Source organism: Chrysemys picta, chromosome 9 (genome assembly GCF_011386835.1).
Source record: "Chrysemys picta bellii isolate R12L10 chromosome 9, ASM1138683v2, whole genome shotgun sequence".
Lineage (NCBI taxonomy): Eukaryota > Metazoa > Chordata > Testudines > Emydidae > Chrysemys > Chrysemys picta.
Genome location: NC_088799.1, coordinates 99,142,556 through 99,163,276, shown reverse-complemented (window position 1 = coordinate 99,163,276; position 20,721 = coordinate 99,142,556). Strand labels below are relative to the sequence as shown.

The window sequence follows — 20,721 nt, the reverse complement described above, 5'->3', positions numbered from 1 at the left end:
ACTCTCACCCAGGGACCACAGATGGGTCTTGGGTCAGTGCCTGGCTTTTGAGACACCTTCATTTTCAGAGGTGCTGAGCACCACAGCCCTTACTGACATCACTGACATAGGAGCAATGGCTACTTAGCAGCTCTGAAAATCAAAGTGGAACCCCAAAAGTCACTTTTAACCATTTAGGCCTTAATTTGCCTTCCTACCCCACTCAAACATTGACTCTGGAACTCACCTCCACTCAACTGCAGCACTCTGTCACCCCCTAGTGGTGGCTGGTCCAGAGAGAGGGTGATAAGCCAGCTACAAGGATCCCAGATCTGATCTTTGCTGCCAACAACCCAACCAACATGCAGTGTAATACCAACCTCAGAATCAAGAGCTGTTGACTCTTCATCTCCTGTCGTAAGTTCTGCTTAGGACAACATGAAAAACGGAGCTTCTCATCAAACTTTGCCACTCAATAGAGCCTAAGGACCGCATGGTAATGTGAGTCCAACAGATGCTATCAGCCATGCGTATTTTTAGGCAAGGTTTATAATAAAGAAAACCAGGAACAACGAATCCCCAGAAGCTTATTGTTAAAGCAAATAGTGGGAATGGAGTCAAGTTTCCATTTCTACGTCTAATGTATTCACTTCTCCTCCTAGCCATGGACACTTGAAAAATCAAGAGTAACTTTTCAAAGGCAAGTGCTGCATGAGTGTGGATCGCTGAACTGCGTTACTGAGTCTTGCTGTGCCTTTTTATAGTTCACTAGCCTTCTGGTCTGTAAAGAAAGGAAAAGAGCTTTTTAACTGCTGCAGGAAACAAAAGTGAGCTAGCCTTGTACACATAACCAAGTGTTATCAGGAATCCGATCCCACACAGACATGAAGGGCTACTAGCCCTAATAGCTACAGAGGGGAGGAGTAAGGTCAACCACAACCCTCCACACAGCTCTGCTAGGGCTACCTGTGTCTGGGGCCTGTGTGGAGCATAGGGGCTTCGCTCTGGATTCTTTCCCCAGGGAGCAGGTAGTGGTGATGGGGGAGTGGGCAGAGACTTGTTGGTCAGTGGAGTCGTATATTTAGTAAATATGAGGAAAAAAATTAAACTGAACTACAGCAAATTATATCCCTCCAACCCCAGAGTAAGAGGGGAGTGTGGGAAGAACTGTGACTCTGGGTGATGGTATCTGCCAGGGGGCCTTGTTCAGGGCTAATTGTAAAAAGCACAGTCTATTAATCCTCACAGTGGCCTTCTGAAGTGAGGTATTATCTCCATTTTACAGATAGGGAACCTGAGGTGGATAGAGATTAAATGATTTACCCAAAGCGACACAAGAATAAGTGGCATAGCTGGGACTAGAACACAGGTGCCCTAGGTTGTGTTGTTTCCAAGACTAGTAATGAAGTAAGAAATAGATCTGGGTTAGAAATAGATCTGAGATCAATGGAGTTACGCCAGTTTAAAAAGCTGAGTGAGGGTGAGGGCCAGCCTCCTGCCCCCCCCCCCCCCCAAATCCCAGAGCACGATATGGAGAGTATACTAGGGTTATTGGGACAAATTCTTGTCCAACAGTTGAAATAATATCAGGGGATGGGGATAGGGTTGTTGTACAAACGTAATTTAGGGAAGAATCTTGGTATTTCCGACTCTTGAAATTTTACCCTGAGTCTTATGTTGCTTGGCCATTTTTCTTAAAGCTTAACCTTAGTCATATGATTATGTGAGAGTTTCCATCATTATAAAAGAATTAAGTTCCTAGCCCTCGCAAAGAAAGTCGTAGCAAAGAAAAGCTTGGAAACACAAACTCTAAAGGATAAAAAAACAGTGAATTTTTGAAGCCAAGCTTGAGATTTTTAAGGAGGGGTAAGGTCTGAGTCATGATTTTTGACTGCATGATGTTGGCAATGCTGGAATCTGGCCATGTGGCTTCATGTAAACATTCCTATTTTCTACTGGTGCTCGACCTGGTTAATAGGAATCCGTGGCTGTGCCGGCACAGCTAAGGTCATTTAGCTCCTTTGGAGCAACAAGCAGGTCAAACTTGTCTGAACTACTCATTTCCCAAGTGTCCCGCCTCTGGCTGACCATCCCGCGTTGGACTGAGGGGACCATGACTTTGCAGCACAAACTCTTGTAGGATGATGGGAAGAAAGACAATTTCAATCATTTTGGAAGAGTGCTCTCTCTATCCCCCATATGAGACCATTGGAGGATTCCATAAACATGCAGAATCAGAGTCCCTGCTATAAGAAATCTGTTGCATGTTTGAGCCAGCCCAGGAGATAAGCAAGACTTAATTAACCAGAAAAAAATAACCTATCCAAAGTATTTGTATTTGGGACTCATGACAAAAAAGGGGGGAAAAAGTTTTGTTGGCACAAGACAAAAATGAAACATCATTTTGCTTGAAGATTTGAGGAATTTAAAATAAAAGAAATCTATAACAACAGAGAGAAGAATGAGAGACGGCACAAAATAAAACAGCATGTTGTAGTACATTTTTCTCCGAGCTTTGCATTCTACTCCTGGATCTAGTACTTTTATTATTTCCTGTTGCCATCCTTTATTCACATGTTAAATACTTCTGAATTTGATTAACCTTCTGAGCTTGGAGGATTTAGGATTCAATTCCCCCCCCCCCATGAAAAGAGTTTGCTTACCTAGGCAGGTTTTCCTAAGCACTCGCTTGTGCCAATTAAAATGGATCGAAGTGTTTCACAGCAAGTTAGTTTTGGGAACACGGGGCCAGCATCTCAGAGGGTGTAAATTGGCATCACTGCCTTGACTTCAGTAGAATCCTGTTGATTTTGTGCCAGCTGCAGTTCTGGCCCACTGTCGAGTCTGATCAGGTTAGGTTTGTAATCAAAGACCCGCATAACCTGATGACCTGATCTTGAAAGCCAAAACTCCCACTGAGGTGAGAGAGTGTTTGGAGGCAGAATGAGGATTCCATCCTGCGAGGCGCAAAGCACCTTCAACTCCCAATGACCTAGGGATGCTTGGCAGCCTCGCAGGATCAGGTCCCTAACAGTCATAACAGAGAGAACTTATCAAACCCATGTGTTAAATGGCATTAGCACCATAACCCTGTTTGCATTCCAGTTCTGCCCTCGTGAAAAATATCTTAAGTCATAATGGAAGGGTATAGAGAGAGAGAACACATTGTCACTCATTATAAGGCATGTTTAAAACCTTTGCAGCTTTATCTCTTCTACATTTTGTTAACCCGTTGGAAACCAGCAGAATCCCAGGTTACTGACGTATGTGAATAGGCCCCCATTGGCCTGGAGCGGCGAACCGCAGCCAGTGGGAGCCGCGATTGGCCGAACCTGCGGATGTGGCAGGTAAACAAACCATCCCGGCCCACCAGGGTGCTTACCCTGGCGAGCCGCATGCCAAAGGTTGCCGATCCCTGGTATAGCACCTGGCACAATGCAGCCCAAGCCCGATAGGCCTCCAAGCTCTACTGCAATATAAAGGTTAAATAATAATCAGAAATGAGTGTTGCTTTAAGCTATGTGACACCGCATACTGATGAGCTCTGGGATGTGGCAAATGGGCTCATTTTTAAAATTCAACTATAGTGCAGATTGGATTAGAAGGATACTCTGGGTCATCGGTGGGGGTGTGCATTGCACTTGGGCTAGGAATAATGTGATCATAACGATGTATGGTTCCCAAAATACGCTGCTGGTTAGAATATGTGGCCACCTCTATGGTATTTTTCTCATGGCCTTTTAAAGCTGTGTGAGTTCCCAAAGCTTGGCAGGCAGAAAAGCTCTCGGAGCTCTCAAAGGATGCTGCTAGCTTTCCTCTCTCAGCTCCGACAGTATCTATCTTTTTTTTTCCTAGCAAAGCACTGTGTGCAGTCTTCTGTGAACCTTAGTGGGCTAGATTTCTCCCAGGTGCCTTTTTTCCTCCTCAGCAGCTGCAAAAAGTGGCAGCAGATCTTAGGAGGAGATGTGTTTTATGATTTCTGACATTTTAAAAAGTGCATTTCAGTGCTGGATTGACAGTGCTGGAGACCGAAGTCCACTGCTTATCTATACTCCAGGTAGTGGACAGGCAGCTGCAGGACCCTGAAGTGGCCTATCAGTCCACTTTAGAGCCTAATCTGGGAGACCCACCTGTGGGGGTGAAAGAGTGGTTCAGTCCCTGTGCTAATTCAGTCCTTGGCTTCCCTGATGACGTGCCAACAGGAAGCAGATTAGTCACTACTGAGATCATGACTCTTCCACTAGGAACTGGACTGAGACTGGCAGTTTGTTTCCCATAGACTGTACCTGACCAGATGCCATCAGAATGTGTGTTAGTGACCCAGGTGTGAAAAGTTTACTATCAATCCCGCCACCCACAAGTGGAGCCTCTTTCAAGAACTCTACTTTCTTCTTCTTCTTCATTTCTACTTTCTCAGTCACCACTTGGCTACAGCAGGCCTGACTCCAGAACCCAGCTCTTTTGGTTTCTGGTCCAGTGCCCTACCAGTAGACTGTGTTCCTCCCATGGTGTGAAATCCTGCTGTTCTCCTTTACCTGATGTTTTCCTTACACACCCAGCACTAATGTTCTTGATATTAACTAAGAAAAAAGGAGGAAATCCCATCTATATTTAATTAACATTTTATTCATATTTTATTGCCAAGAGCCCTTAGGTGAAGGAAGATTCTTAAGAAGAACAATTGTTATTGAGTATTAGAGCTACTCCACAGTATTCTGTAAACTCTTGAACTCCATTTTTTTTTTAAATCTAGTGTACTCTGGGGAAGTTCAGAAATGAACTGCCATTCACCACTCAGCCTGTGGCTAAAAGAAGCCTGCAGCAAATTTGCTGGTATTTGATTAGCTGTAATATCTGATAAATTCATCAGCAGGAGAAAGAGGCTAGGAGGGCTCAGGACAAAACTATAGCAATTAAATATTTTCTTTCTTCCTTTTGCCATTCTATAAGCAAGCAGGCTTGGAGAGACTTTCTCTACAGAGCACAGAACTTGCTCACCAGTTTCAGCTGCATGCTCTGTTTCAACCTCCCCGCCCCCCCGCCTTCCTGCTGTTTAAGTCTTGTTTAAGGCCCGATTCTGTATTCCTTGCTTCAATACTCAGGCCTCCCTCTGTGAGAGTTTGACTGAATAGGGAATGCAGGATTGGATCCTTGCATAGCACGAACAATGCAAATTAAGGGTGCAATCCTGCTCCCATTGACTTCTATGCCAACCTTCATTGTCCTGAGGAGATGCAGGATTGGACCAAAGAGGAGACATTTTACAGAGAAGCAAGAGAAATGTAAAATATAGACTTAGGTCTGAGTATGTGCAGTAATAGCACAAGTCTTTTAAAAGCTATGTACAAACACATCACACAAAAGTGTAATATCAAATGTATATATTACACTTCCCTTTCAGAAATGCTATTCCTTGATGTGTTTTTTACTATAACAAAAGATAAGAACAATAGAACTAAATATAATTTCACTTTAATTCCTCCTCTGGCATTCTCGCTCCAGATTTTTGACTGTGTCTAAAATCACGAAAGAAAAATAAACTTAATTCATAGATAAATGTTTACAGAAAGAAGGAACATTTCTGCCTTCCTAAAACTACAGAAGAAACATTTGTTGCCTCAGATAACTCTTAAGTAAACTGCTGTCAAAACAATTAGTGTTATTTTTCTATTATCCTCCTATTTGAGAGTAAATAAGCATTTCATGAATATGTTAATTACCTAGAAGGTGCTGAAGATAAGTAGGATGGCATATCTCCAAATGATGATGAATCATCCATTGTATACAAAAATTTCCAACAATAAAGTTTCCCAAGTACTGTGATCCTGCAATCACACTTAAACTGTTGAGAATTAAACACATTTCACTTTGATAACTTTAAACCAATTTTTTTTTAAGTAACACCAAAAACAAATGTGGATTGGTTTGAAAACAGAAAAGTGTGAGCAAGGGGAACTGAAACCCTGCAATATTCTAACATTAAAATATTGTATTTTTATATTAATCAAGTTTATCATTTAAAGGTGCCTGGAAAGATTGATGAAAATGTCAAATATTTTAATCGCATCTTTAAGTGCTGCCTGTTAACATATCTACATGCCTTTAAATGCATGCAGTTTTTATTTAAAATGGATTTAAAATAAGAGTTGATTATTCAGTTTAAATTGTTTGGATAAAATCTTTGTAGCAGAAATCATTTCTGAATGTACCACAGGTCCCCAGATAGATTTGTTTGATTTTTTTTAAACCATCCAAAGATTTGTTTAAAAAAATGTTTTATTGAGAAAGTGCTCATTTTGGGGATGGAGAAGCAGAAAAGTGCTGCTTTTCCTCTCGGAGATATGTACATATAAAAAAATTCAATATTTTGAAAAGTTGAATGCACCATTGTGCCAGATAATTAAAATGTAAATTTAAGTATCTATGCCTGCTTTGTGATTTTTTTTTTAATACTTTTAAGTTAGTTGTCTTTTAAAACATGTGGTCAGCTGTTGTATTCACATATGGTCAAATGATCAAAGTCTGAACTCCTCTCTAATTGTCCCCTGCTGCTTGTCTGCTCTGTCCATGATCAGGGCCTCAGCAGGTGATAAGAAAGGCATGAGAACAGGCTGGAAGGAGAATGAACTACTGAGGGGCCCAAGCTGAAAGAAATAAAGACTTCCAGTACATCACCCTGACAGTAAAGAGCCAAGGAAAAGTGAAGTCTGGTTAGTTCTTATTTTTTTCATTCACCGATCTGCATATTTTTTTTTTAAGGCAAAATGCAAATGCGGGAGACTCTGTGTATTCTCAGCTTGTATAAAACAGAACCAAGCAGGCCACGGCAGACATGTTGTGTTTGTTTACTTGACTAGGGGAGGAAGCTGCTAAGTCACACAGTTTATAGTATTTCACATGTTTGTGGAAATCATTGCAATTCTTTTCACTTGTGCTTGTCATTGTCTGCCTGGAGTTCACTTTGCCAGATGGCTCTTTATTGTCACTAGTGTCCACACCTCGCGATTGGATCACTTCAAGACCAAATGGTGTGAAGAGCTTTAATACTGAGAGGATTTAGTAAAAGTAAATCCACACTTTGTGGAACCTTCATTCTCAGCTATTCAAGCAGGTCTAGCACTAATTCATAGATGGGCTAGTCGACCCAAGAAATTAAGAGAAGAGAAAATAAATGTACAGCCTTTTTGTTATTTATCCTTCATTCATGTACAGTCAAAACTATGATGAAAAATTAAGGATTAAAATTGAATTTAATATAAAATTAATAATCATATTTAAAAAGGAAAAATATAAGAGAGAATGTTTTTCCTTGCAATCAGTTAGGTATAACTTAAAAATTGTATTCACTGCATTTTGTAGGTTAATTTTCTTAGGCTTACATTAGTATTAGTGTATTTGTGTGTATGTTATTATTTTTTAGAATAATGACTGTTCAATTTTTACGCTGATTTGCATGTGAATAGAACACAGCCTTAGACTTCTGTAGGGTCCTTTCATCTGAGGACCTTGAAGCTTTTAAGAATGTTTGACTCCAGAATATCCATAAGAGACGTGGCGGTGCCCCATTTTACAGATGGGGAATCCAAATCGCAGAGAAGTTGCTATTTGCCCAGGGTCATGCAGCAAGTCCGTGACAGAGCTGGAAGTATGAACCTCGCTCTCCAGACTCCCAGTCTTGTGTGCTGACCACTGAATCATGCTATTGTGAAAAATATGTTGTCACCTTGGAGCATGAGAGATAATTATGACACCTAGGGGGATTAATAATTCCTAGTCCACTGTAAGTGAAGATATTTCCTGTCTTATATGGAATTAAAATATAGACTGTATCATAAATGGACTGGTTTGGCCACCTCAAGGTCTCTGGTTTTAGAACGGATACAGTATTTGGATATTTAAAGGTACACTACTCAATTCTTAAACATATTCCTCTACTGTGTTCTATCTAGCTTAGATACTTATACAACATGCATTACTTAGGTACTTATACAACATGCATAATATCTGAATGCCTCATTATTTTTTAAGGTATTAATCTTCACAGCACCCCTGTGAGGTAGGGAAGTGTTGTTATTTTTCTTTTATGGATGAGAAACTGAGGCACAGATCAGCTAAGTGGTTTGCCCAAAGTCACACAGAAAGTCTGGGGTGGAGTAGGGACTCGAACTCAGATCTCCCAAATCTGAGGCTAATGCCCAAACCCATTGGACAATCCTTCCCTCTTCTCATTTGTTTGGTGTATCCTGAGACTTGATGCATGTGGAAGGATGCTTTCATTAAAAGTTAAATTCATGGTCTCGCAGCAGTGATGGGAGTAAGCAAATAAAGTGCTGATTGTACTGCTTACTTATTTGTATTTAGTTGTGCCATGCTATTTGTTTCACTATTAAATAAAAGTTCAAGCAGTCATGGCCCTAATTTTTGTAGGTAGTAGCGTAGTATTATCCTAACAATCCAAAGCACTATAATTGTAGGAAGGAAAAGAAAGAGAACGAATGTGAAGTGTGTGCATGTCTGTCTTTGGAGGGGGCTAGAACAGAGGCAGGTGCTAAGGGATTTAGAGGTTATTATAGAAAAATCCTTGCAGCGATCAGCCTCGTACATGGCTGCAGTAAAATAAGCCAGTGGGTTAATGGGATGTCTCTGCAGTAGAAAAGAATACAAATCAAAGTAGTGCTATGCTGTAGTCAGTGTACGAGGCACTGGTTAGACTTCACCTGAATATAGTGTTCCATGATCTATTTTTCAACAGAATAATATTGAAGACTTGTGGTGGGTACAAGCAATAGGACATCGAGGATGATCCCAGGTTTTAAGGTTATTTTGTTATGAGGCAACATTGAAGAAGGTAAACTGATTCTCAAAAAAAGGAAAATCCCAAGACACTGAGGTGTAATATTCAGAATTCTATAGGGGTAGCGTTGGGGCTGATAACGGAGAATGCGATCAGCTGTCCACACAGGCGTAGGGATAAAAGAAAAACCCCAAATAAAGGATGTAACACATTCTGACCATGAAGATTTACAGGGCCCAATGTTCCAATGCTGAAATGAGCTCCGTGTGTGGTGCCTTCCACCTCAGAAGCCAATTTTGTGTGTCTAATCTTTGCACTTCAGTTTTTGCACATTTACTTTCTGGTGCTTGTATTGCTGGGTATGGAAAAGCATGGGTTTGCAAACTCTGGGGCTACTCACACACTTAATTACCTTCCTGAATCTGGGTCTTTTTGCACATGCAATGTGTTTGGTGTCCAGGGTTTGGCTCTTTTAAAATTAAGAATAAATGGAGCTGTTCCATACTAAGTGCAGTAAACGTATAAAATAGGCTGCCGAGTAAGGTCAATGGGGCAGTGAGTATAAATAAGCTGAAGAGACAGCTAGAGGTTTTTATGTGGGGGTGGAGTGAGGGAGTTGAAGGATACAAAGTTGAAGTGACAAAGCAAGGAGGAGGGGATAAACTTAATGCAGACGGGCCAGTTGGGCCAAGTGGTCTTTTCCTGTCTAGTAAATTCTTATGGCAGATTTGAAGCATAGCAAATAGAGGAAAGTGTAACAGGTCCAGTTTAATTATAAAAAAGGACATGCCAGCATTCCAAAAGTGCTCCTCAAATATGGTGGACTGGATCTAATGTGCATGCAGTAGTGAAGGTAACACTGTAATATTGTATTATTTATTATGCACATACTACTGTAATAATAAATATTACTGCGTCTCTCAAACCCTTGAGCAGATGGGAAGGTGGATCATGGGAGGTTCCCGTAGTTTGCTGCTGTTTGCTTCCCTATGTCCTATGTCCCTATGAGTATTTAATGCAATAATCTCTGAAGCCATTGGATGTAGAGTTTACCCAGCTCTTCCCCCATTCCAGCTTGACACCCCCAGACTAATCACAGCTGCTCAACTGCATGGGGCTAGCTTAGAGGGTATGTGTTTTGGGGAGCAGGTCACGTTGGTTCTGCTCTGCTCTCGTGGCTCCCTGCTCCTTTGCTTCCCTCTGTGTTGCAGAAGGGGAAGAGGGCATTAGATCCATAGTTAAATGCTCCTGTCTAGCAAAGGGCCGTATGATACCATATGACCCACATGTGATTTTAGTTCCAAGCAGTGAGTTATATTAGGAGGGCTTTGCGAGCTGGAATGATTCATTTATGCTCTGTGGGACACTACCATCCACCCCAAACGTGCTTAACTCCAGATGCTCCCGCTTTCTGCATTTCAGACACAGGCGCGCCAAAACGGCTATTGCAGACCCACAGCTCCTGTTACCCTAATGTTGCCCCTGGAAAATAACTTGAGCGTCTTTCGTCAGTTAAAGCTGACTGTTTAGCTTCAGACATTAAAATGGGGGTCACCCCTTCCCGCTTAAAATGTTTCTGATGACACACCTCATAAACCTCTGTTTCTGGGCTTCCATGAGAGAGACCAATGGCCAGACTCGCCCTTGGACGTCGAGTGATATACTACCTCTCCATCAGGATCTGCCCTGCTCTAACGACACACCTGTAAATATTTATTATCTAGAAAAGAAAATTTTCTTGGAAGGGGGACACACGTGTTGTTGAGAATAGAGCCAGACAAACTTGAGCAGGCCAGCTTACAAACCTTGTCTTTTGCTATTTGGTCCCAGCCTCCTTTGGAAATAAAACTGTCCTCCGCCCCTCCCCCCGCCCAAAATCTGCATCCTCTGGACACTTTCCAAGCTGTTGCCTGTAGGACTTTCAGAACTGCTGAGAGAGGTCCATTTCCCATAAGAAAAATACAGCCTTGGTCATAGACGCCAATGAAAAGGTAGGCCTTAAAACCCTACTGTTTGTAATGGTAGGTTTTGCAGAACACACTGATTTGTCATAGCAAATATATCGCAAATCATGGCATTGTGGTAAAAGTACTGAGAACTCATGAACCAGAATATCACCCATATGACACTAAATTAAATTTACAGACTGAAATATTTAGATGAGGACTTGGACACCCATCGTTTTAACCATTGTGGGCCCAAATCTCTTTATTTTAGGGTCCTTCCCAGGCAAAATTAGCCTTCATGATGTCCCATGGAGACTTCATGAGCAATGAAGACCACTCTTGGTTTGGGAACTCCATGCCTGCCATTTATGGCAGTCAGTGCTGTGTTGTTTTCTTGGAAAGTGTGGTGGACAATATGTCCCCCAAAAGTGTAAGTTAAAGTGGTCACCAAATAAAATAGATTCTTTCTGCTCTTGTTCCTTCCCTATATGTTCATAACAAGTAACTGAGAAAAAGATAATGAATTAGTGCATAATGCACCACTGCAGCATGGTGAAGAAAGTTATGTTCCCAGTAAAAATCAGTTTCTGAATTCCAATATTGAGTAAGCCAAGGAACCGTTTACAAAGAGAAAATGTTGCCTCTCAAAATAGACTTTAATGTAAAGTAATCTATACTGTAGGAAATATACAGAAAATACAAAGTGTGTAACATTAATATCATTAATCACGTGCCCCCCTAAGATTAGCTTATTGCATGATTATTGCCTGCAGAGGTGCAGCTTAGTGATCTGAGCGCAGGACTGGAAGCCAGGCGCTCCGGAGGTTAACTTCAGCTCGGACATTCTCCCTGTCCGGCCGTGGGGAAATCCTTAGCCGCAATTCCTCAGCTTCCTCATCTGTGAAAAAGGAATAATGACGTTTATTTAATGACCTCACTGGGGTCTTGTGACAAATTAGAATGATTTATTATTTATTCAGTACCATAGAAGTGCATGTTGGTTTAGATAAAAGGATTGATTGCTGTCCAGGAGGAACTTACAATCTAGGGCCCCGATCCAGGAAATTGCCCCTCCTGGGGGGACCTCTGGGGCTAGAAGGGTCCCACTGGAGTCAAATTTATCTCATATCAGTCTCGGGGCCTAAATTAGATACCACCTACTGAAAAGTGATAAACACAGGGCAATGGGTTTAAAGGAAGATGGGTGCTGCAGCTGTGAGAGATAATGAGACATTCCTAGTAAGTTGCAAATCTCATTAGCACTTTTTTAAAAATTAAAAATTAAAATGTAATTTGAGTGAACAAACAGCCCAGGGGTTAGAAGCAAGAGGGTGCTTTCCCTCCTGCCGTACTGGAACAACTAAACACCAAAGTAATTAAACTCCCAGACCAGAGTACTTACCCACATCTTTGTGTCATGGTGTGAGAGTCCTGTACCATTGTCTGTAGGTGATGTTTCTTCCATCTCCCATTGACAGCTATGTTAATACTGTAGCCCCAGTCCTCAGGATGTGACACCTAGCTCTTGCAGAGTACTACCTATCTTCTATCTCCGTTAGGTGCCTATCACCTTGGAACATAGGGGTTAACTAGAAATGCAGGATTTGTAAAGGCGTTTGACATCACTATTCTAATTTCACAGTTTCGGAGTTTCTCAGAGCTTTCTAATAATGTTACCAGATCTATTGAAGCATCTGAGTAATGAGGTTTAATGTTAAGCATCTTTCATTTTCTGTTTTTTCCTCCATTAGCTATCATTTTAATTATATTAAAAGTCCATTCAAAGAGGCACCGAGGGAAATATTTTCAGAAGGCACAAATAGCCATTAGCTACCTACGGTAAAAATTTCAAAAGCACCTAAGTGACTTAGGAGGTTAAATTCCATTGAAAGTCATGGGAACAGGCACTATAGCACTTTGAAAATGTTACCCCAACTTCTATTGACTATTGAAGATACGTATCCAACTTTGCCATTTGTGCCTCTGATCATTTCCCCTTGTGCTGGGCTGTAGGGCCAGAAAGAGGAACAAACCCAGTATTAGAAATCTAAAATTTAAAAATAAGTAGAGAGAGAAATCCACTTGTAACACTTTGCAAAAGGACACAGAAGGTCCAGAGGAAAGCTATGAAACACATTTAAATTATAGAGTTACTTAGCCACAATGATAGGCTGAGTTACTGCAGCCTGTACAGTGAGGAGGGTAAAAGCAGTGGAGCTCATCTTGCCATAGATAACTACCTAAAAGAGGATTTTAAACTCCTAGGTAAGGACTGGGGAGGAACATGTGGGCTCTCTGAAATTAAAAGTCAAGTAATAAGATAATGAAAAGAATAATCATAACGTGCACAAATGCTACATTTCCATAGAAGTATTTCTTCACTGTACATCTACTTAAAAATAATTGCCTGAATGCCCCCCAGACACACATCCAACAATTAAATGGTAAGGTTAAAATATGACATGTACCAAAGCCAGGAAGTTCAGTGTTAAGGTTCCCATAGCAACCTTGACTCCACCCTCTTGTGTATATGCATTACAATAGGGTCATTCATTGCACAATCACATAATATATTCACAAGGATGCAAAACGCTGCAAGTGTGATATCAAAGGTTGTAGAAAAGATGATAAAATATTTAAAATAAAACCAACCCTTTCATCTTATTTTACAGTGTTGATGGAGGAGCCGTATAGTAAAAAGTGCAGTTCATTTCTAGGATGCTTGTTAGATGGTATAATGCTTGCTCACTGTCATAGGAGTATAGGAAAGACCCTGTTGTAATGTAGACACACATGTGGGCAAGTTTGCCTTCTCAGCTATTATTATTTCTGACTGTTAATAGCATATATATCCCTCAGGGCACTGGAAAGGGTTATTAGATGTAGGACTAGTATTCTTATTTGACTCATGTGAGCACGTGTTTCATAGACCTCTGTTTCCCTTGCATACCTCCCAGACAAGACCCAGCCCAGCTCACTTTATAAACCAGCTGAGGTCAAGCGTACTCAAACAAACATAGCACCTGTTCTTTCTTAAATCCAGCGACTACATCTTAAATTGCAACTTCCCATGGCTCTCCTAATTTATTTTCCCCAGAACCACATATGTACCTGCAATGTCGTTTAATTGAAGGTGAGGTGTGTGTTATCATTAGCTTTGTCATTTCATAAACCACTTCACAGTTGGCAAGTAACTATGGCTGTTGTTTCAGGAAAGGGTGCATGTATGTGGTGCGTGTACACAGGCGTGTACATGAATCTGTGTGTGTGAGAGAGAGAGAGAGAGAGAGAAGCAGTGAGTTTTCTCACCAAAAGTGTCGGGGGGATTAGAAGATGGGTATAAATGTGCTTTGACACACAGCAAGCTCTTCAGATCTAAATGCCACCTCAGCCTCACTCATTCTCCCTTTTCTAATCTCGTGGAGGATTTTTCGAGATGTCCCTATTGGGCCGTAGGTTTTCTGTGCATCAGGGTTATGTATGTAACAGTCACAAGGTGGCAGGACTCTGCTGCTAACCTACCATGTTAGCAGCTGTTGAAATCCTGCAGGATCGATTCTTGCCAGCTTAGTGCGAGGGGTGTAGCTTGTTATATCCACATGGGAAAGAAGGGACGTGGGCATGAGGATGGGCACAGACCCAGGGGTTTTGACAATTGCGGACTGGTTAGTTTCCAGAAGCTGTCACTTACAAGTCTTGTGCTGAGTAAGAGGTTTTTGCTGTCTGGGAGGCAGGCCCAGTTGTGGGTGCGAGCAGGGCACGGAGACACGCAGTCCCCCTCCCCCCAGGGGCTGCAGAGACGTGCTAGCCGCCAGCTGCTTCTGGGAACGGCGTGGGGTTACGGCATGCAGCGGCTGGGAGCCACCTGTGGTAAGTGCCTCCCAGCCGGAGCCTGCACCTTGCATGCCCTCCTCCATCCCAACCCCCTGCCCCAGATCAGAATCCCCCTCCTGCACCAAACTCCCTCCCAGACCCCACACTCCCTCCTCTACCCCAAACCCCTGCCCCAGATCAGAATCCCCCTCCTGCACCAAACTCCCTCCCAGACCCCACACTCCCTCCTGCACTCCAATCCCCTGCCCCAGCACCCTCCTGCACCAAACTCCCTCCCAGACCCCGCACTCCCTCCTCTACCCCAAACCCCTGCCCCAGATCAGAATCCCCCTCCTGCACCCAAACTCCCTCCCAGACCCCACACTCCCTCCTGCACTCCAATCCCCTGCCCCAGCACCCTCCTGCACCAAACTCCCTCCCAGACCCCGCACTCCCTCCTCTACCCCAAACCCCTGCCCCAGATCAGAATCCCCCTCCTGCACCCAAACTCCCTCCCAGACCCCACACTCCCTCCTGCACTCCAATCCCCTGCCCCAGCACCCTCCTGCACCAAACTCCCTCCCAGGAAAAATACTTCTATACAGGTGCCCCACAAAATCTAATAGCCCGGGGCCCACAGGAGAGTTAATCTGGCCCTGCATGGCATGCACGCAGAGAATCCAGAGTGATAACACACAATAACCCCAAAACAGAGACAAAACAGGCTGCTCCCTAAAACAGAGAGGCACAACTCACCCCACCTTACTCTAGCCTGGCAGTCTGCTGTCTGACCGCTGCTAGGCACAGTTCCATACAGAGCGTCCTAGTCTACAAGCAGGACCAGGAAAAAATCCTGAAATTTAAAGTGTTAGCTTACAATTATAACAGAGTTTTCAATACACTATGTGCCTTAGCTCCCAACCTGTATAACAGGGATAAAATCTCATAGGGGTATCGTGAAGAAAACAGATTAAAGATTGTGAGGGTCTCAGATAACATGGTAGTGGGGGACGGGGGAGCACAGAAATACCTAAGGAAGTTATGTCAACTTCTACCCTGTGCTGGAGCTAGTTTTTAACTCCAGACTGAGAGACTCCATGACTTTGCATAATGCTTCCTCTGTATTAAACCTGACAGACACTTGGGTGCTATATTATTTACATGGCCATTTGCGGACTATTTAGAAAGATAGCACTAAAAATGCATCTCTCTTTTATAGGCCTCAATGATTTTATTTTCATTATCAGTTTGATTGAATTGTTGCCTTCCTGAGATAAACCTGGCTAGAGCTCGGTTGGTTACAGAACTGACCTGGCTTATTACAATCCCTTTAAAAAAAGGGATACCCAATTTAATAGAAGCCGATAATGTTCTCCAGCATAACCCACACTCACTCTGATCCTCAGCGAAGTGGCACAAGCAGTGTAAGCGCCTCTGTACTGAAAATGGAAACTGGGATTTTAAAGGGAAACTGGATGCCCATAATAGGGAGGTGAAAGAGAATGAGAGACGGTATTTGTGTTTCCTGCCTCTCTAACTGCATGTGGAAAGTCAACCTTTTATCTCCTATACAGGCTCCAGTATCCTCATTGGTCTGTCACCATAAAGTGGTGCTTCCATAAATGTTGATGCATCCCAGAGAGAGATTTGTGACCCAAACACCGGCATTATGCCGCGTATGGCACCTTACAACAGGCAGAGGCAGCGTAGAGAGAGCAGTGAGGAAACCTTTCCCTATGCTGGCTGGCAGTTAATAAATTTACTTGGGGGAACAAGGAATTCATTTGCTACCAATTAGCCATTGGTTAAGAGACAAATTCATCTAATGAATAGAGCTGGATGACAGACAGACAGGCACTCACCACCACCACTACTGGCATTTTGGCAAAAGCTGAAATTTTCCTGAGAAAATGGCTGCATTTGCCAATTTTTTGCATTTTGTCAAATGAGCCTCTCCCCAAATTGCAAAATATTTTGTTCAAATTTTTTCTTGTGTGCAGAAAATAAGACATTTTCGGAGCAGCTGTACTAAATTTTGCTCAATGGAATGTGGTTGTGACTGTAACTAATAAAAGTACTGGGGTAGATCCTCAGTTTGCATCCGTCAGAATCCTTCCAATAAGGTCACGTATGCAGTCACACCAAATTACACCAGCTGGGGAGCTAGGCCCGACTAGGTATTTTTAAGGGGTAGAAGTAGGCAGTCTCCTTCAAACAGTGCTCAAACTTCAGTAATGTCACATAGAGACATTTATGACACAAATAGTCCTTTCTTTTTCCCCACTATTCAGGCCTGGTACCTCAACAATCTCCAAAGAAATAGCATCTTTCCAAGGCGGAAATTGTTCCTCTTTTTGTTTGTGAAACTTTTGGAAGAGCATCACTGGCTAGGTATTACCGTGTAAAGCAACTAAATGACAAAGTGTCAGGTGCTTCCTGGCAGCTATTTTCCATTTGGACAAGACTTTTGGTTATCCCTGCTAAGATAAAGCAAACAACTCGAGCAAATGAAACACTTGTGATGTGCCCTACAAACCTCTCCCTACAGTATGTAAAGTAACTGCAAATAGTCTGTGTTCCAACAGCAAGTTCTGTATGAAAGGCAATGATATGTGGAGGGGGGCAGGAAGTACTTGGAGCTGACTGTATTATTTTCAGAACAGCGTAAATGTTCTTACTCTCTAACAAAAAGAAATTGGGCTGTGATAATATAATTCTGTTTTCCATGGAATGTTGTGGCTCTTAGAGGCAGGAGATAAAAGACGCCAAAACAAGAAAGTGGTTCATTTCAGGCGGTTTATTTTTGCTTCCACAATATTAAAACATCATTTTTGTACAAATACATACCGAATGTGAGTGAAAAAGCTTATTGTGTTTCTAGGCATCAAAATTAAAACATGCACGTAGATCATGGTGATTATTTTTATTGCACTGAGAGCCCATCTGAATATCACTTCAATTTATTTGAATAAAGTACCTTTATTTGGCAACCAAACTGCAACAATTTGACATGAGAAAAGTCAGCAGAGGTGTGTGATGACAATGCCATGAAAGGCAATGTTCACAGAGAAGAAATATTTATATACCATCCTTCAGTGGCAAAACATGTTTCTTCAATTTACATTCTTATTTTCTTTAGGGGAAAAAAAAGTGCATAATAAGTTAGTTTAGCACTGGAAACATGGCCCAGAACTAACTTCAGCAGATTTATCCAACTTGTTCAACACACAAGCAGCCACCTCAGCAACTGCTAGATCACAAACTGTTACGATACATCCAAGAGACAGGTTGTCTTTTAAAAGAAACACAAGCGCACAAATTTGCATCAACTTTATTTAACAGTTGCAATGTTTTTTTTTTTAGGGTGAAATCATAGAATATCAGGGTTGGAAGGGACCTCAGGAGGTCATTTAGTCCAATCCCCTGCTCAAAGCAGGACCAGTCCCAATATACATTTTTTTCTAGGCTCTTATAGCTTATTTTGATGGTTGGTTGTTTTTTTCCTTTCATTTTACTATGCATTTTCATTATGCTATCTATTTTTATTAACTCGTTTAAAGAGTAGTTAATTATGATGATAATGATTAATTATTCATATTATGGTAGTGTTTAAAGGTCCCAACCAAGAGTGGGGACTCATTGTGCCAGTCATTGTTAAAAATATTAGCAAGAGACACTCCCTGCCTAGACGAGCTTACGATATTTATAGATAAGGTGTGTAAAAGCAACAAGAGGCAAAGTGACTTGCCCAAGGTCACACACCAGACTAGGGAATAGAACATGTTGCCTGAGACTTGGTCTAGTGCTCTGTCCTCTGGATAACACAGCTTCCTCTGTGAGTTCTAATCTGTGCATTATAGGATTTGGTCTCTGCTCCAATGTGCTGCTTCCTAAACGCAATGAAATATGGGCTTCTGTTAGATAACTGAAAAAAGGAGAAAAGCAGTGGAGTGTTGACTAGAGTATCTGCTATATCACATACATTAATAAATTTATCCTCCCAGTGCCTCTGAGTGAGGTATAATTCCCATTTTACAGATGGGTAAACTGAGCCACACTTTAGAGGTCTCATAGTGAATTTGTGGCTAAACCAACATCTCCTAATTACTGTCTATGCTGCCCTCCAGTGGTATGAGTTGATGAGAGGAGAGGCCAGAACAGCATAAGGTGGGTGAAGAAGGTGGTAGTAGTGGTTTCATAACAAGCTCTCCTCTGTTTCGATAGGCATCTTTCTACCATAAACAAGCTGTGGTGGTGTGGGTGCTTTTATGTACAGCCATGAGTGTGCTTGGCCTATAGACACTTGGATAGTAAAAACCTAAAATTAAGCTGATTCCCAAATTAAAAGGCCAAGGTTGATCTATCCCGAGCTATATTATACATGGTTTGTATTTGGAGAACTACCAGGTAACCGTGCAAATGTACATGAATCCTGAATGTTTCCCAGATTTTCTCTCTCATGGTGATTATAACTCTCAGCAGCTCATGAATCACAATTCATTATTATTCTCTTTGAAAACATTTCCGTCACCCACTCAGGGAGCAGAAGGTCATGTGAGTTAGGCGATCCATTGCACAACATGTAGAACAAATACTTGCTACCCAAAAGCAGAGAGTTCCTGAGTGAACCATAGTCTGGTTTTCTCATTGGTTGAGTCTACTCTGAGCCACTAGGAGGGTTGGCAGAAGCCATTTTGAGTCATTTCCTCACAGTTGTTACTTTCTGAGCTAATCTGAAAAATGCTGTCAGTGGTATTGGGTGAATTCTCCTGGTGTTGCTCCCTAATGGAGTATGTAGGGACTGTTGTTTATCACCTCTTATTCCCCTCTAAATAGGACCTTCCTGGATTTAAGGGAGAATCTGGTCTGCCCACTGCACCCCTCCTCCCAGTAGAGACATCATGAGGTGGTTAGGTAGCAGCCAGTGACCTTAAGCAGCCAGTAGGCTGCACCAGATGGAATTGGAAAGGAATTGTGTAGAGAGGAAAAGAGAGAGATACAGAGAAGCAGCCAAACTCCAAACTGTGTGGACATCTCCTCCTAGCCCTAGATATGTCATTTGGTAATGTTGAGACTGGTTTGCAGTGCACTTTTCCCATGTGGCTTATACTGTCTTGCCAACCTTAAGCAAGTTCAAATTTAATGGGGCCGGCTACAAAATATCATGAAGTTCATTTAAAAAATCATCAGATTTTATAAAATCATTTGGGTTCTTTTGATTTGTCAACTGATGAGCTTTTAGGTTTACTTTGTCAAGCTTTTCTCCACAACTATGAGTGCTAGAATCTTACTTTTTATACATGTGTGATGGGTTGCCCAGGTCCCAATCCTGCAGCGTGGATCCTTGCACCCCTACGGAGCATCCTTGACTTTAATGGGCATTCAGAGGGCATACACATCCACCCCGATGGATCTGTTTTCAGGTACTGGACCTTACCGGGTGACATAAAACAAGATTTATTTAAAACAATTTACATAGATGAACAAAGGGTCAGAAATCTTTTTTCCAGAATAACCAGAGGGATGAGAGTGAATAACAAATTTACATGAACTTTAACACTCTTTAGAGATCCTTAAAGAAATCGAATGCCTTTCCTCCGTGCAGTGCTCCCAATTAATTGATTAGACCATCAGTAACTTGAGGAAGCCAGTTCCCACCCCCCTTCTGAGTGCCGCGCCAACCCCCGCCCCCTCCAGCACCACACCAAGCCCCCGTCCCCTTCCGAGCCCCATGCCGTGCCAGCCCCCGCCTCCCCTCTAAGCACCGTGCCAAGTCCCAGCCCCCCTCCGAGTGCCAAGCCCCTGACCCCCTCCAAGCGCCATGCCGCGCCAGCCCTCGCCCCCCCAGCGCCATGCCAAGCCCCCGCCCTCCCGAGCGCCGTGCTGCCCGAAGCCCCGCTCCCCTCCGAGCACTGCGCTGCCCGAAGCCCTGCCCCCTCCGAGCACCGTGCCGCAGAAACAAAAAAAAACCCCTCCAGCGCTGCCTCGATGAACCAATAAATAAATAAAAACCTGAGCGCCGCCCCACCCCAAGGTGCCGCCCCAAGCACGTGCTTGGTCAGCTGGTGCCTGGAGCCGGCCCTGCGCAGGAACCACCTGCGAGAGGGTGACCATTCACCCAGACATCCGCTCCCTCTCTGAATTTAGTAGCACCAGCCAGCATGAGAAACCGCTGAGAGGACGGTGTTC

The 20,721-nt window shown here is 42.7% G+C and overlaps 1 long non-coding RNA gene across 1 annotated transcript in view; it reads left to right on the top strand.

Annotated features, from left to right (window-relative positions):
• The first annotated feature begins 6,560 nt into the window (after positions 1 to 6,560).
• The window catches only part of LOC135973605 (uncharacterized), a 42,717-nt gene continuing 28,556 nt past the window's right edge, over positions 6,561 to 20,721 (top strand). Inside the window, exon 1 of the long non-coding RNA XR_010590514.1 lies at positions 6,561 to 6,689. This is a non-coding gene — a long non-coding RNA (uncharacterized LOC135973605). The remainder of the gene's footprint in view (positions 6,690 to 20,721) is intronic.